A 15485-nucleotide genomic window follows, 5' to 3' on the forward strand; every position below is an offset into this window, starting at 1 on the left:
TAAAACAATTAATTGCTGAAAATTGCACTTACGAGCTTAAAGAATAAAAACAGCACTGTATACAGACAACCTCAATAATGCCAACATCCAAAAAGGTCACTATGTACCTGATCCTTTTTCACATTGGGGGGGGGGGCTGGGATCTGGGGGCCCCCTAGTTAAATAGGGCTTCCAGATTCTGATAAGCTCCCCGCCTGCAGAACCCCACAACCAACCACCAGCCACGGTTGTGGGGGATGAGGTCCTTGTCCTCATCAACAAGGGGAGAAGGTGCTTTGGGGTGGGGGAGCAGAGCATCCACCCCCCCAATGTTGAGGGCATGTGGTCTGGTATGGTCCAGGGAAGGGGGCTCTTGCTTATTTTACCCCCTCCTTTCTTTACCTGACAGGCTGCATGTCCGGATAAAGGTCTGGTATGGATTCTGGGGGGGGGGGGACCCAGCTTTGGGGTGGCGCCCGGCTATTGGAGAGATAATGAAAAAAGTGGTGTGGTGTCCCCCCTCCATTCCATACCAGGGCCTTTGGGTCTGGTACAGATTTGGAGGGGAACCCCAAGCCAAAATAAAAAAAAACAAAAAACGTTGTGGGGTTCCCCTCCAAATCCATACCAGACCCGCCCTTTTTTAAATAATTTTTTCAATAGCCAGGTGGCTGCAATTGTAATCACGAGTCATTTTAAATGGGATTTTACTTGTTTTTTTTTTCTTTAGAAATATAATTTTTGCTGCTGCATGTTTTATGCATGCTACAGGCCAATTTACAGGGACATTAAGGGGACCCCCAGGCACTATATTTAAATGATTTATTGTTGCACTTTAAGCATAATTAAAATCACTGCTCCTGAAAAAACTATTGTTTGTTTTTTTTTAAATGTATTGATACATGTCCCATAGGGCAGTACCCAGACCCCCATACCACTTTTTTGGTCAATTACATGCATAAAGGCCTGCAAATTGGGCACTTTTGGTTTTTCCTGTTTAGCTCCCAAGGGTTTGCCCTTTGGGTTAGAACATTTCCCCCGTTCGGGAGTTCTGCTGCAAACTGAACAGGGGGGTGCTCGCCCCATGTCTACTTGCCAGATTATGAGGATATCATAAATGTGTCGCACATACATGACAATGTGTTCTACATAAGGGTTATGGAACAAGTCCTCCCAATACCTGTCAGGGCTTACCTTGGTTGGAGTCTGTAGCGCAGAGATCCACAGTCCAAGGTGACCAGGTAAGGAAGCCACCTGGGCTGTGAATCTGTGCACAGGGGCTTGACAGGAAAGAGGCTCCAATTAGCAGTACTGGCAGGAATACAAACAGAAGGATAGTCCAGGGATAACCATAGTCAGTGGATGCCACGAGTCAGGATAAACATGGAGCTGAGGTAAGGTCAGAAGCCGAAGTCAGTCTGGAAAGCAAGCTCTGGAGACAAGAACACAGGAACAAATTCTGTCAACCAGGAACAATGAACTGACACTGTTCTCAGGGAGAGGCAGTGTTTTATACCTTGCTTAAATGAGCAATTAGCTTCAGGTGGACAATAAGAGACAGGAGCATACTCAGGTAAAGTCCAGCCCCCTGGTGCTGCAGGCAATGCCAGATAAAGAAGACTGGATCCATATGAGCTGAAGTGTGGCTCAGAGGCAGGATAACAGGACAGAACATGAAAGTACCCAGATTCAAATCCCCTGTTAGGTACCTAACGGTGGCCATGCCTGGCCGTCTGTATGGCATGGCGAGAGCAGTGACAATACCCCATGAAGAGGTTTGCAAAGCTGGGGCAAAACTTGCCCCCATAGCTGTGATGACTCTTTGGAGGTAAAAGTCCCCTAGGAACTTTAAATAGTTGTGCTGTAGGGTAAAAAAAGGTAGCATCTTGGATGAATTTGGCTTGGAGACTGTTTGTTTAAATTGTTATCTTTAGTCAGGAAATATTGGCGGGTTCTCATTCCTACCTCATGTGGAATAGAGGTATAGAGGTATGCTCTTTTATGTGATGTTTGTCTATAAACCAATTGGGCATCCCACCAGGATGCTAAATTCTGTGGGCATGGAGATGAAATATATTGTGCTTCAGTTCTATGAACTGCAGAGGGCAGAAAACTCCCCCAACCTGCTACAGACCTTTTATAAACACTAATTTCTTTAAGCAATATGCCCCTCAGATAGGCCTTCATATCGACATTACAAGGATTTTAACAAACTTTGTTGCAGATTCTTACCTTTTGTTATTCTGAAGAAATCACTGCGTGTTTCTCTGTCCATGTAGGAAACTGAATCTAATGGGAGTGATTTCATAATTATCAATCAGCTGCTGCATCTGCCGAGCACTAATGGGGAAAGCTGCTGAGCCTGCATTCCTTTAGCCGTGATTTTCTATAGGGAGTATCTCACCAAAAATGAAATTTTTGTTGCAGGGGATGCCTGAAATCTGACTTGTATCTTAGTGTAGACTTTTTGGAAAATTGGTGAGCCAATTGCACAAGCAGGAAATAATGTCTCTGGGGAGCGTTCTGTACGCATCACCTCCTGGTAGCCATCATGCATTGCATTTTACAGAAAATTACAGAGCTGCAGACTGAAAAGGAAAGGTAATTTTAAATAGCATTCAACTACAATATGACTTGTGTTGCAAATGTATAGGCGATGTTATTTTTTCTTTATTTTCTATTTTTTGCCCCCACAAAAGTGGAATTACCCTTTAAACTAATTTATAGATCCAAGGATCCCATTTCCATCCAAACCTAAGCAAAAAGTTTTGGCAGGGATACACTTTAAATTTGCAGGTTTAAAAAATAATAATGACTTTTTGAAATGACATTAACACATTAAACTTATATGAGATTTGGCTAATTGGGTTTACATATACTTTAAAGACACACCAGGTACAACCAAACTAGTGTGTTTCTTTCACACCATGGGTTTCTTAATTTAATTATCGAACACATGTAATGTTGTACTATGTTGCTATTTTAATTACAAATTCTAATTAATGGCTGTTTTCTTTATTTTAAACAAAGATTTAAGAATATACACGATAAAGAAAAAACAAGTGGAGCGCCTCTAAGTGCAATACGTTTAATGAAGAAATGAACATACAGTGTGAAATGACTCACTAGATAAAAGAAAGTGAAGGCTTAGATGCAACGTCCTAAGGTCAAGCTGTCCAATAGCTGATGCCGAGAGAGAAGAAGTCAAGATGGTGCTATCCGGTGGATGGGATGGCGGGGAGATGCCGGCTCTTGCTTCCCCGGGACCGGACTCTCGAGGCGGGCTGTGACTCAGCGTCGACCATGTGACGAAGGCAGGGTCAAGGTACAGCCCGCCTCGAGAGTCCGGTCCCGGGGAAGCAAGAGCCGGCATCTCCCCGCCATCCCATCCACCGGATAGCACCATCTTGACTTCTTCTCTCTCGGCATCAGCTATTGGACAGCTTGACCTTAGGACGTTGCATCTAAGCCTTCACTTTCTTTTATCTAGTGAGTCATTTCACACTGTATGTTCATTTCTTCATTAAACGTATTGCACTTAGAGGCGCTCCGCTTGTTTTTTCTTTATCCTGTCTACAGATTGACTCCTGTGTAGCTGAGCCGGCCCTTCGTGCATACGTTCATCCCATAGCTCCTCTTCCTTACTATATGGACTTTGCCCCACATCTAGTTATGTAGGTAATGCCTTCATATATTCATTTATATTTCTTGCTATGTACTGGTCTGATATTTTGCTCCCACATCAGTTGTACCCCAGTGTATCAGAGCGCCAGCCGTCCTTTCCATTTGTGTTAAGACAGAGTGTGGTGCGGAATTATATCTCTTTATACTGTATATATATTGGGAATGCCATACAACAGACAAGTAGGTCAAAAACACGTGATATATAAACACAATATACAATGTATTCAGGTACTGTGTAAGGAGTCAAGATTTCCGGCAGGAGTCTTCTCAGCTTGCATGACCTAGATTACAAAAGAAAGGCTGTCATTTTTACACAAACACCAGGATTTATATAAGGATGTGTTCAATGAATATAGAAAAAAGTTTCCTCCAGTCACAGCACACTACTGATGTGTGACATGAAATGGTCAAGTAAAACACTTCTGAATTTGCTGTATTTGCCATTTCTGGAAGCAAAGTCAGAGTATAAAGAAAAATAGTGGTATTTAAGTTTTTATAATTGTGCATCAAATATGCTTCCACTGTCCACCCTTACCTATAATATCAGTTTTTGGGTAATAGCGAAAAGCTAAAATACTACTTTTATATTGTTTTTCTTTCGTGTAGCCTCTTTGCAAAGTTTTTAGCTTGAGTTCTCGAGTCTGCTCACCTAAATTTACAAGAGGTAGAAAACAAGGGGAAGCACTTCTAAATGCAAATCGGGAGGGAGACACAGCTTTTGCCCAGTGTTTGTATATACAGTATGTATAAAATAGGGGTGCTGTGATAGAAAAAGTTCCAGTGGCTAAACTACACTGGCCTTGTCGGAGAAGGCTGTGCACTATAAGTCATCATGTCCTAAAGCTCTATCAGAAAGGAATTAGGCTAACCTTCCAGTGGAGGTCTGTGCATGTTTGCCTGGAAGGCAAATAGAACCAAAAGGTTCTTTCATGGTAAGAATTGTGAAAGATTTGTGTTGGCATAAAGAATATGGTGAGTGTGCTTGGGTTCAATTCACAAGCTATTCTTTAAACTCACTGTTAAATCTGTGATTGCTAATTTTAATCTGAACCCCAATGAAGTTGATGGAAGACAAATCTTGAAAATCAATTCTGGTCATTTTTAAAGCTAATAGGCTAAGGATTGTCAAACAAAGGGCATTAGGGACTGAGCACTGCCATGGGGGAAAATGTCCCACTGCAAAATAGAAAAACAATCAAGAAATATAGTTCAGCGAAGGGAGGTTCCTCCAATTATTCAACTTCAAACATGATACACCAAAAATATCAAATCTTCAGAATACATGCTTGTTAAATGTCTTTCAGCTATATGCATATTTATTGATGAGTACAGTTCTCCAGGACAGTATCAATATTAGTTCATTCAGGCAAAATATAATTTGTGTAATACACTTGTTGTAATTTTTACTTTATTTGTTGCCTTATATCTTGTACAGCAGCATCCCTATCTGGATCACTTTAACTTGGAAAAAATAGATTGTTTGGCACTTTTTGCTGTGAGACAATATATTTTTTTTTTTTATCAAGTTGCAATAGGCAAGAATGAAGCGGTTGAAGTAGTAGACAGAACAGATCTAAAAGCTATCAGGTTTACAATTTCAAAAAATGAAAGCTAAAATACTCATTGGCAAATTGTGTTTCCTATTATAGCTTGTGGTCTTCTTTTAGTACAGTACTGTGCTGTATATTGTCTGCAAAGTTTAATAAAATGTCAGCACAGGATGCATAAAAACACTTCAAAACCACAATCCCACATTCCAGAGATGAGGCAGTTATTATGAAAAAATAAAAATGACAGCGCCATAATTCAGAAACAGTAGCCAGACATAAAGCACAGTGGCTGGAGAGTATGTAAGCAACTTGACTGGACACAAGACACAAGGCAGGTTTTGAAATAAAACATTGTGTATTATGTCATAGACAATAGCCAGAAATAAATCACATATACACTGCACATCATGTAAGAAAAAAGCAGATTTTTGAGTGAAATACAAATGATGTGCCATTTTCTTGCTCTTTTCTCTAACAGAATTCACTGTCTTGCTGCACATCATGTAAACAGTTTTAATATCAAATTGAAGATATTGCATTTGAAGAGAAAGAAACAAGGCCAGTTTTAATGTCAAATGAAAATCACGGTGTACTGTGCAAATCATGGCAAACCGTTTAGTAGGCCGAATTTGAAGAGAGACAGAGATAAGGATCTTTTTATCAAAACAAAAAATGACAGTGGATTATGTCAGAGACAACGGCCAAAAAATTGTACATTCAGCATTAAATCAGTTGGAGTAGGGCAAATTGTGACACAGTATGCAGCATTTCATCCTACAAATCCACAGCCAAGTATATACTGTATAACAGTATATGGAACATAAAATACTTTGTAGAAAGAAATATTGCCTATACTACATAATTAGCGTTTCAGATGTTGGAGTAAGCCACATCTTAAAGTTGAGCTGGGAATTTTCTTTGGTTTTATTTGACATTATAAACTTGACACAATGAATGCAGCTGTTCAGGCCAAATATACACAATAAAGAGTATTTTAGCAAAAAGATGTACGAATGTGCATACCGCATATGTATTATTTCTACCATTTCTTATGGGCCTTATTGTTAAAACCATATCCCCTTTCAGCATTGAAGCAACCAAATCAATTAAAATGTTGATTTTTTTAGGATTACAATAGAAGTAATATGATACACAAAGCATATGTTGTATCTCTACAGTCTCTTGTAGACCACATTTGTTAAACCACATCCCTATTTACCATTGGAGAAACAAAATAAACATAAAAAAATGTAAAAGCCTATGCAACAATGCTAAAGATTTTTCTGACCTTGTTGGCTAAACGACATCTCCATATAACTTTGGTGTGTGCAAAAAAATTATATTTTTAAAATTAAAATGGAAGAAATATGATACACACTTCTTGAATGTAATTTTAATAAATGTCTGTGAAGCATCACTTGATAACTCTCACCTTGTACAGCATTTGAAGACAAAGACCAAAAAAATATTGTCATTTTCACTGTAAAAAATAAGGAATATTGTACGTACTGCAAAGACAGTATTGCAACAATAAAGTTTTGCAGCAGAAAAATACTTCTTTAAGAGTATAGGTTTCACATGGGGAAGGAAAAAATATTTATTTAACTCCAAAAATAGTATTTAAGCACTTTTGGTTGGCTACATTTTGCACAGAAGGGACAGTTATTTTTTTTATTAACCATTAAGCCCCGGAAGATTTTACCCCCTTCCTGACCAGGGCCTATTTTGCGATTCAGCACTGCGTGACTTTAAGGGACAATTGCACGGTCGTGCGACGCTGTACCTAAACGAATTTGACGTCCTTTTTTCCCCCACAAACAGAGCTTTCTTTTGGTGGTATTTGATCACCTGTGCGATTTTTTTGATCATGCGCTATAAACAAAAAATGCGTCAATTTTGCAAAAATAACAATGTTTTTCACATTTTTTTATATGAAATTCCCCCCAAAAAAATGTAAAAATCAAATTTTTTTTAACATTTTAGGCCAATTTGTTTTATGCTACATATTTTTGGTAAAAAATATTGCAAAAAGTGTATTTTGATTGGTTTGCGCAAAAGTTATTGCGTTTACTAACTAAGGGAAAGATTTTTGTCATTTTTGTTGTTTTTTTTTTTTAACGCGTAATGGCGGCGATCTGCGATTTTTTTTTTTTTGTGGAACTGCGACATTGCGGCGGACAGATCGGACCCTTGACTGACATTTTTTACACTTTTGGGGTTACCAGTGACATTACTACAGTAATCAGTGCTATACATATGCACTGTTACTGTAAAATGACACTGGCAGTGAAGGGGTTAACTTTTTTTGAGAGGGAGGGGCTGTGTGTGTCCCTAGGGGCGTGATTCTAACTGTGATTGGCTGTGGCTTGAGGTGTAGGAACAGTGATCAACGGTCCTACATAGTAGAACCGTATGATCACTGTTCTTACACAGGGGAGAATGACAGGCGGCTTGTTTACATCAGCCGCCTGCCTTTCTCCGGCTCTAACGGATGATCGCGAGTGCCCGGCGGACATCGGGTCTGCCGGGCATGCGCGCGGGGGGGTCCGTGACCGAGCAGGAGCGCGCCTCCGGCGGTGCGCGCTCGCTCCCCAGAGCCTCACAGGCTAGTGACGTACCCATACGTCACTTTGCCTGTGAGGGGGTGACTGCCGCAGTATATGTACTTGCGGCGGTCGGCAAGTGGTTAAAAGGTTAACTTTAGCGTGTATTTACTGTATTTCCTAGAAGAAAAAAAGTAATTTAAATGTGCACAAGTTCATCTTTACTAACTTTTCCCAAAAACCTGCCTATGCATCACAATCTCTTAATACATTAACATTCAGTGCTCCATTTTGTAAATAAAGACTTACTTTTCCAGATGCTCATATAATTGCCCTCCCCTCTCCATCCTGCAGATCTCACAGAACATACCTAGTGTTGGATGCATGATGCTGGAAACTCATGAATGAGCACTTTTCTTTGTTCATTACCCCTGCATGTACAGTCTGCTTTCCCACAATTGAGTGTTCTACTAGGTTTTACTGCACCACCAGGTTAAACATGTGCCAGGCAAGGCACATGTGTAAACTTTCCCTGGTGATAGATGGAGAGCAGGTTTGTACAGTTGTGTTTCACGTGACTTTTTCTGGAACAACATTGTATGAGGCCAGTCACCTCTGTGAATGCCCCTAAAGACCTGATCCAAATTACCCTAAGAACTGATCTTACCAGCTGCAAAATGGTGTGGCAGAATTTTGCCTGGGCTGTTGCCTGGGCAGTACTGGCTGTTCTGATGATTCACAGGATAAGACCAATAAGGAGGAGGCGGTAGTGGTGACTGAGCTGTAACCATCATCAAGTTGCACAATGCAGAAACGTATCGCCAGTTTCAGAAGTTTGCCCCATCCTGCATCTTTCCAGACTGCCAGCAAATGTACCCAGTGTTCCATAAAGGAACTGTAACCTCCCTGCTCATTTTTTACTGGACCATGTATCTGTGGTCATGTGGACCCTGCTGTTAATCTCACGCTCCATCAAGCCAGAGATATTGCCTTCCACATGCTGGTGGGTCACTGCCACTGTTGTGCAGCATAAGCCACCAAGGTAAGACCACATTGCTAGAACAGAGTAGCTTGAAAGCCAGCAATTTTGCAAATTTGACATTATTATGCTGGGCACCTTCTTTGTCAAAGATGTAGCTGCAGATGGTAGGGTTGGGTTAGGAGACTTACTGTGAGGTTGAAGCCTAAACATGGATCTTCAATGCATGGTCCCATCCTGATCCTCTTTCCCACTTGGCATGCCATAAGGTAGGACTCTCAAACCCCCTGTCAGTCTTCCACTCTTATTTGAGTCTGAAGATATTGCAGTGGATGCAAACTAAGATTCTTGTGAAGTAGGGGAAGAGTTGGAAAGTGAAAAAAGAGACGGAGGAGAATTGTGTACCTTTTGCTGATCACTGGTATCATTTCACTGCTCCCACTGAGCTTTATGGTGAACAGTCATGTGTCTCTTCATGCATGTGGTACCCAAATACTATGCTTGATACATTACAGGTAGAGGCTGTAAACCACAATGGTGCTGCCTGTAGCAAATGTGTGAAAAAAAAGCCCAGGCATCAGAGCTCTACAAACTTGACTTTGGGATTAGCAGTGGCTTTCACCCATGAAGCAGTGCCATCCCATGGAATCTGGCCTTGCTTATGTTGTGCCTCTCCCTCATTTTCCTCCTCAATAATCTCAGATATCTTCATCTCCACCCTTCTCATCACTCAAGCCCACTTGGCAGTAAGCTTCAGCTTCAAGAACGTCAAAGGCAATTGTTTCTTCCTGCCTGTTGTCTCATCCATCTATGCTTCTAGTGCTCTCTCCCTCAACATCTGATACAATTAATTCCTTTGCTTCCTCTAATTCCTTAATTCAGTTAATTCCTAAATGCCAGTTTACAGGGCAATGGCAGGACTAGCTGTTCAAGAGAAGGAAGAGGCGGTTGCATCTGCAGCTGCTAAAATGACTGTGATGAAGGTTCGGTTATCCACTCTATCCATTCCTCTGCATGCTTTGGATGTATTCTATGCCCACTTGTCAGTAAGGAAAGGCAGATATGCCCTGCCTCTCACAGGTGTGGTCTGACTTCTGCTTTGGGTCTGTGTATGACGAAACCTGCTTGTCCCCTACTAGTCACTTGTGAAGAAAGCCTGCATCTCACTTCCCAGACATTATGAAAATGTAGATTGCATAATTGTATGTGGGGTTGGGGTTCTTCCACTCTTTGGAGCCCACCACTCTTCCACTCTTTGGAGCCCAAATTTACTGTAATATAGCAGAGGCTCTATACAGCACTGTACAGCTCTGTACCTATGGTAAAATCTGGGGGTTGTAAGTGGATGAACTGTAAACAAGGAGCTGAACAAGATGACTGCTACTTTTTGAAAAAATATATTGACCCGCCCAAATAAAATACATTGGACCTTATCATTTGTCTTCCCTTAATAAGTGAGCACAACACATTTTACAGTTTTGCATTGACTTTCTTTGCAGGTCACATCCTTCAGTCACTTGCCTACTGGGCACTTTTACGCCCTTCCGGCCCAGGCCAGTTTTTCAGCTTTCATTGGCAGCACTGGTGGGCACAGATTGGCAGCACTGGTGGGCACTGTTGGGACTGCACTGATAATCAGTACACTAATAATCATTGGCCTGATTATCAGTGTAGATGTCCCTTTTAGAGATGCTGGTTATCGGCTCTCTTCTCCTCTTCTCATGCTGTTAGCATGAGAAAAAAAGTGCCAATAACTGGCTGATCACGTGGCAAAGAGCAGCTGATTGGCTCTTTACCTCAATATGTGAAAGCGCGCCGGAAACTGTGATCACAGAGCGAGCCACCCACGCAGGTGCGCATCCCAGAACTAGTCGACTGCGCTGTAGCCATCATTCGGCTATAGCGTGGTCAGCAAGTGGCCACATGAGTTGCAAGGAAGACTTCTCTCTACCAAGCACTGTCTAAAAAGGGAGCTGATATCTATTTAATATCCAGCAGCTGTCACTAACTGCTGGTCCTACTCTGAATAAACATGATTGAAAATAAAAAATAACAAACATGTTATATTTCTCTGTGCAGTTGGTTTTGCAAAGTGTAGCCCGGATCCTCCTCTTCTCGGGTCCCTCGTTCCTGCTCCTGGCCCCACCCTCCTGTCAAGTGCCCCCCACAGCAAGCAGCTTATTATGGGGGCACCCGATTCGAGCTGCAGCTCACTGTGACTGTTCACACACAGAGCTGCTATTCAGCACCGCCCTACTCTCTCCTGATTGGCTAACTGACTTTGATTGACAGCAGCGGGAGCCAATGGCGCTGCTGCTATGTCTCAGCCAATCAGGAGGGAGAGGGACTTGTGGACATCACTGGATACAGATGGGGCTCAGGTAAGTATTAGGGGGGGCTGAGGGGGGCTGCTACAAACAGAAGGCTTTGTATCTTAATGCATAGAATGCATTAAGATAAAAAAACCTTCTGCCTTTACGACTCTTTTACTATAAGCACAGTGTATTGCCATAAGTGAATGTGGAAGTAAACAGCGCAATGGTGAATCAACCAGAAAAAGATGTTTAACTTTGTTCTGCACTCCTGTGACCTGTTTTCAGGTGACAGTAGGTTAAAGGTGCTTTCGGCTGACGTCACTCAGCTGGTCCAGGCTCTGGGAAGATCCTGACATTTCCATTCGGAATCCACAAAGATGCCTGGACCTGCAGTAGGCTCAACTTCTCAGTGAGCCACTGGGAAACTGAGCCAGCCGCTCCCACCCCCTGTACAACCAGCACTCTAGTGAGTGCTGGAGGGGCAGAGCAGAGAGCCAGTGGCTGACGGGTCCCAGCTCTCTGCAGACTGAATACAAAGAACTGAGCAATCAGTGGCCTTTCATCACTCACTTTTTGGTGTAGAGCCAGTGGAGGACAGCTACAGCTGGGATCAGTGCAGCAGCCATGAACAGAAGTATGAATTTATTTATTTTTTTATTCCTGAACTTCTATTTTAGACTATATTGGTTCACAGTTGGGAGATATGCCGCAGCATTATAACTAAAGAATATCTGAAGCAATTAAACAATATCAAATGGTGATAATGCAAGAGCTGAACACTTTACTTATCAGACAGCAAAAGGTAAATTACATAGTTACATAGTTTGTGAGGTTGAAAAAAGACATCAGTCCATCCAGTTCAACCTGTGTGTGTGTTAATACATTGTATACCCCTGAATGTTGTGGTCTTTAAATGTCCAAGAGTGAACCTCTTTTTACCTTTAGGTGGTCTCTACAGCAACAGTCAGTAATCAACAATGCACCTACTATGAACCTTCTGCTGGCCAGCTAGTTGGGGCCCAAGAGTTAGCGTTGGTGCACTTGAGGTACTGTATCTTTAAGAGTTGTTGCATGCAGTGTGAAAATGTTCCTAGCCAGAAAATATGCCTCTCTGCTTGCAGGTACATTAAATGATAGGCAAGTGACTGCTCACCAGTCCTGGATGCACAGCAGCTTTAAGTCCATTTGCTTACACTAAGGGAAAAAAGTATTTGATCCTCAGCTGATTTTGTATGTTTGCCCACTGACGGAAAAAAAAAGATCAGTCTATAATTTTAATGGTAGGTATGTTTTATCAGTGAGAGACAGAATAACAACAAAATTATCCAGAAAAACAAATATATAATAATATAAATTGGTTTGCATTTTAATGAGTAAATAAATTATTTGACCCCTTCGCAAAACATGACTTAGTGGCAAAACCCTTGTTAGCAATCACAGAGGTCTGCCGTTTCTTGTATTTGGCTACCAGGTTTGCACACATCTCAGGGGAGATTTTTTTTGTCCCACTCCTCTTTGGAGATCCTCTCCAAGTCTTTAAGGTTTTGAGGCTGATGTTTGGTAACTTGAACCTTCAGCTCCCTCCACATATTTGCTATGGCATTAAGGTCTGGAGACTGGCTAGGTCACTCCAGGACCTTAATGTGCTTTTTCTTGAGCCACTCTTTTGTTGCCTTGGCCGTTTGTTTTGGGTCATTGTCATGTTGGAATACCCATCCACAACCCATCTCCAGTGCCCTTGCTGAGGGATGGAGGTTCTCACCAAAGATTTGATGGTACATAGCCCCATCTATTGTCCCTTTGATGCTGGGAAGTTGTCCTGTCCCCTTAGCAGAAAAACACCCCCAAAGCATTGTGTTTCCACCTCCATGTTTCACGGTGGGGATGGTGTTTTTGGATTTATAGGCAGCATTTCTCTTCCTACAAACATAGCCAGTTGAGTTAATGCCAAAGAGCTCAATTTTAGTCCCATATGACCACAACATGTTCACCCAGTTCTCCTCTGAATCATTCAGATATTCATTACCAAAATTCAGACGGGCCTGTATATGTGCTTTCTTGAGCAGGGGACCTTGCGGACCCTGCAGGATTTTAGTCCTTCGCCGCGTAGTGTGTTACCAATTATTTTCTTGGTGACTATGGTCCCAGCTGCCTTGAGAGCATTGACAAGATTCTACTGTGTAGTTCTGGGCTGATGCCTCACCGTCCTCATGATCATTGAAACTCCATGAGGCGAGATCTTGCATGGAGGCCCAGACCGAGGGAGAATGACCGTTTTATGTGTTTCTTCCATTTGCGAATAGTCGCACCAACTGTTGTCATCCTCTCACTAAGCTGCCTGGCGATTGTCTTGTAGCCCATTTCAGCCTTGTGTAGGTCTACAATCCTGTCACAGACATCCTAGGACAGCTTTTTGGTCTTGTTAATGATCGAGAATTTGGAATCTGATTGATTGCTTCTGTGGACAGGTGTCTTTTATACAGGTAACAAGCTGAGATTAGAAGCACTCCCTTTAAGAGAGTTCTCCTAATCACAGCTTGTTACCTGTAAGGAAGACACCTGGGAGCCAGAAATCTTGCTGATTGATAGGGTCTCAAATACTCATTAAAGTGCAAATAAATGTATACATTTTTTGAAATGCATTTTTCTGGATATTTTTGTTGTTATTCTGTCTCTCACTGTTAAAATAAGCCTACCATTAAAATCATAGACTGATCACTTCTTTGTCAGTGGGCAAATGTACAAAACCAGCAGATCAAATAATTTTTTCCATCACTGTAGCAAAAGACTTTCCCTTTTCCTTTCCCTGGTGATATCCTCAACGTATGTCCCCTTGATGCACAGCAGGCTGCTCACCATCCTGGCCATGGTCCAACGGTCATGGATAGTGTCCCTCTGCTTCCAGGTAAAGATGTCTTGCTCTCTGGTCACACTACAGACTCATGGGTTATGGTGTGTATCAGCCTGGTCTCCTCCAGAAAGAGAGAGTTCCTCCTTATTCAAGCTGGGAAAATCACTGTTTCCACTCCTCTTTACTGTCTCTAATGTGGGAGTTTTTTCATCCAATCTTTAGGACAGCTCAGTCCCTCATTCAAACTAAACTTCACACAATCCACCACAATCTGATTCAGAGTCTCTTTTAATCCATATGTCCCTGGGTGTCCTCTAGTGCAGTGGTCCTCAACCCTGGCCTACGGGCCCACTAACAGGCCAGATTTTAAGTATTACCTTGGGGAGATGCAGACTAGAGTACTGCAATCACTGAGCAGCAAATTATATCACCTGGGATTTATTTCAGTTATCTTGGCCTGTTAGTGGGCCCTGAGGACCAGGGTTGAGGACCACTGCTCTAGTGGATCGAGACAATATGGCCCTGATTTACGGTTCCACAGTAAAAATCTCTGCTAGGACTGTGCCTGTGTAGAAGTCCTTTGCGGGCACACATATATAGGTGACAGCAGATAAAGGGGGCTGCATCTACCTAGTTTCTGCCAGTAAAGCACCAGGCTACACAAATTAATCAATTTAGAATGTCTTAGGATTTAAAAAATGTTAGTCCACCTGTAAAACTCTTGCTCACAGCTTACATAGGTTTTTATATATATATAGCTATTCTGCACTGCACATATGGTAGCGATTTAAAAATATAAAAGAGAATATCTGTTAACATCAAGCGTTCGATTATTAACAATACCATAATGTCTCTGTTGGCTTTGGTTGTTAGCTTCAACTTAAACTAAACATAGCACCATACCCCTGTGGGGACTCTGCCATGAGATGAAGCGTTACTATTCCAAATTTAGTGTGCAGCTAGGCTGTAGCCAGCCGGAGCTTTGATTGTCATTGTTTTCTGCAAATGTTGAGTGGTCCCTCAGCCTGGGGCAATATTTACATCTGCCTGCTCCTGAGTAGTGTTCCCCAGTGAATACAGCAAAGAATATACAATGATATGGGTTATGAATATTTATTTCACCTTGGCCAATTACTAGAAGGATTATTGTCAGTGACGTTGGCTGAGGAAGGAGATACATATTCTGGGAACCCATCTGGGAACAGCCAGGCTTGCCTAGAGAGGATGTAGTGCTGGAGGTTCCATGAGTGCCACTAAGGCCTGCAGAGGGAGCAGGTTCCAAGCCAGGTCCCCAGGAAAGGGAATGAGTCTATGCTAGGGCCTGGAATGCAGAAAGTGGCTACAAATAGGCGCATTGTTTGCTCAGTTCATTGTCGGACTTGGCTTAAAGGCACACTACTTGGTATAGGACTCCGGCCAGATTACATAAAATTGACCCGTCTTGTCCAGCCCCTTGTTGACGATGTGGCAATGATCTGGTTACACTATATCATATTTTTTGGCAATGTACTCTCCTACAACCCTTTTGGGAAATGGTGGGGTCAATGATACAGTCGGTGACTGGCTTGTCTTTTTCACTTGACC

The sequence above is a fragment of the Pelophylax lessonae genome (genome assembly GCF_965119305.1).
Source record: "Pelophylax lessonae genome assembly, chromosome: 7".
In the NCBI taxonomy this organism is placed as follows: domain Eukaryota; kingdom Metazoa; phylum Chordata; class Amphibia; order Anura; family Ranidae; genus Pelophylax; species Pelophylax lessonae.